The 3247-nt window shown below is 42.4% G+C and overlaps 1 pseudogene; it reads left to right on the forward strand.

Moving 5' to 3' along the window:
- The first annotated feature begins 1439 nt into the window (after positions 1 to 1439).
- LOC149875261 (uncharacterized) lies at positions 1440 to 2188 on the forward strand (annotated as a pseudogene).
- The last annotated feature ends 1059 nt before the right edge of the window (positions 2189 to 3247 follow it).

The following is a 3247-nucleotide window of genomic DNA, read 5'->3' on the forward strand; positions in this document are numbered from 1 at the left end:
CCTATTCCTTGCTGCTCCCCACCCCCGATGAATCTGTAGACAGCCACAAGAGATTCAGGCCCCTCAATCTCTTTTTGTAGGATTTTACCTGCAGGCCCTTAATCATACAAGTAGCCCTCCTCTGGACACTCTCTCAAGGTTCACTTCCTTAGAACTGTTCATGATGCACCTTCTAATGTATGAAGGAGTGTGGTTGGCTTTACTTATCACTTCATTACAATGACAACTCATGTTCATTTTGGAGTTGACTATGACTCCCAGATCCCTTTCTGCTGCTGTGCTCTTTAGAAAACCACCTCCCAGTCTGTAGGTGGGTTGGTGATGCTTACTCCCTAGATGCAGCACATTGCGCTTACCATTGTTAAACTGTAACCTATCCTGTTCTGCCCACTTTCCCAATCTGTCCAAATCTGCCTGTATCTGCTCCCTGCCCTCCAGTGTTTACTTTGCCCCATAATTTGGTGTCGTCTGTGAATTTGGACAGAGTGCTTTCCATGCCTTCATCCAGGTCACTGATGAAGATATTGAATAGCACTGGTTCAAGGACCAAACCCTGGGGAACTCCATTGCCCACATTTTTCCAGGTCAAAAATGACCCATCCACCACCACCCTCTGGGTGAGTCCCATAAGCCAATTCTCCATCCACGTGACCGTGTAATAATTTAGGTCACAACCGCTAGTATCAATTCTGTTGTTAGGTGTAGTTATTGTAGGAGTGGTAGAGATGTGTTGGCAGGTTTTACATTTCATGTCCCAGCATGGTTTGGATCTATACAGTGTGGTTTGCGCCATTGGAAGTTTGCTTCTGGTGATGAGGTTGGTGAGATTCGGTGCTTGTTGAAAGGCTGGCATGGGTGGTTCTGAAAAGATTTCTTTGAGAATTGGGTCTTCTTCTAGTATGGGTTGCAGTTGCTTGAGGATTTTCTGTATAGATTCCAGGGAAGGATGGTATATCATAACTAATGGTGTGCGATTCATGGGGATTTTCTTTTTGTACTGCAGCAATTCTTCATGTGGTCTGGAGTGAAAGCCTTGTTGAGTGAACACAACAACAGTGGTGCACATACAACACCAACACCTTACAACATTCCAACCTCAGACTTGATGAAACTGAAAGCAGTGACCAACCCTCAAATATCTCAATCTCTCCACACACACACACTTACCAAAACTGAAAAATCTGTCCTCTCTAAAGGCCTAAATTTCAGTCCAGAAAAATACCCTAATAAAATACTTCAATGTGCAGAACTAGAAGAATTCTTCTGATGCCTCCACCTCAAGTTATATTTCCACGACCAAACTGAATCCACTCACAACAACAACTCATCCTCTGACAACATTGAGGAAAAGATCAACCCCTCAAAACCCATTAGACTGGACACCTCACAGTAGACAAAACCCTAACTTTGACTGCTACATTGACTGCTTCAGGGAAAGAATGAACAATGAAATAATCAACAACACACACCACAATAACAACCTCTCTCTACCAGAGAGAAAGGCCATAGAATCGCTAAGATCTAACCACCAAATAGTAATAAAACCAGCAGATAAAAGAGGAGCCATAGTCTTCCTAAACTGTGAAGACTACATAAAGGAAGCCAACAGACACCTCTCTGATACCACCTACTACAAATAATTACAAGAAGATCCTACTCCCCTTTTCACCATGAAACTCAACAATACCATCAAATCATTTCCATCAGGACTACAGGAAAAACTACAGACCTTGTTCCCCCCACTACATAACCCAGGGACTTTTTATGTGCTTTCTAAAATCCACAAACAAGGGAACCCAGGCAGACCTATCATACCCAACCATGGGACCTAACTGAGGAAATATCAGCTTTCATTGAATCAATCCTAAAACCACTTGTCAGCCACAGAGCAAGTTTTGTCCAAGACACTACAGACTTTTTACAAAAACTTAAAAACATAGACCACCTTCCCAGCAACACCCTCCTAGCCATCATGGACATTACCAGCCTATATACCAACATCCCACACCAGGATGGCATCCAAGCCTGCCATACATATCTACAGGAGCAAGATTACAACTGCAAGTACAGACCCAAGGATATTACTGACCTTATACACTTCATCCTCACACACAACAATTTCACTTTTAATAACCAACACTTCCTCCAGATAATGGGAACAGCTATGGGCATGAAAATGACCCCATAGTACGTGAAACTTTTGCACCAGAATGAATGCGCACCAGAAATCTCTCAAAGACAAGAATACCCAATTACCTGTGGGGGCATATTTCTCACAAGAAAACCACTCTCTCTCCAATCTCTCAGTTTTAATCCTCAAAGGAAACTTCCAAAACACTTTCCAGAGACGAGCCTATTAACTCCACTTCATCAACCTCCTGGATACTAAAAATCACAGACTAAATATAGACATGGGATTTATGACACATAATAATCTGCCTGAAATCTGACTCCCCAGGTACCTCCCCACTATTCATCTCCCTTCTCTCCCCCATACCCAGCCTGTCTCTCATCCATTGACTCCTCAATCTAAATCTTCACTGACTGCCTGTATTGTATGGCTTCTTTACTTTTCATTACATCCAAGAAGAGCACACAACAACTGCAGAAACGTTTCTCAGCCTGACGAAGGGTTTTTGAACCTGAAAGCTTGCTTAAAATTTTTTTCCCCCCAACTATTTAGGTTGGTCTAATAAAAGATATCAGATTCACCCAAAGAACCTTGTTGAGTGAAGCCTTTTAAAGATTTGTGAGATGATGATCACAGGTGTTCCCCTCCGTGTAAATTTGGTGGTATTGGAGGTCTTGGCTCTGTAATATATTACAGCTTTCTTGGTGTGTTTAGGGTGATTGCTGGTTCTGTGTAGATATTTATGTTGGTCTGTGGGTTTCTTGTATATGGTGGCTTGTATTTTTCTATTCTGTATATTGATCATAGTGTCTAAAAGGAAATATTGGTGCTGGAGTATTTCGGAGATCCAAGATCTTTTTTGGTACCAAGACCTAGGCCTTTCCATTCTCTTGACCTGTTTAGCTTCTATAAAGCATCTGAGTCACTTTGGGTGTTTTCACACATGCTCTGTGGGTGGCAGGTGGGAGATGGAGTTGCTCTAATTAAAGCACCCAGAGCATCTGGTATATCAGTGTTCCCATGCTTCAAAATGGCAGGAGTACTCCCTCTGCTGAAGAAATGGGTTTGTATCCGGAAGTGTGAAAATAGGAATTTTTGCAACTATTTGAGCTGGTC

Source organism: Crocodylus siamensis, chromosome 1 (assembly GCF_052110815.1).
Source record: "Crocodylus siamensis isolate JL-2025a chromosome 1, ASM5211081v1, whole genome shotgun sequence".
Lineage (NCBI taxonomy): Eukaryota > Metazoa > Chordata > Crocodylia > Crocodylidae > Crocodylus > Crocodylus siamensis.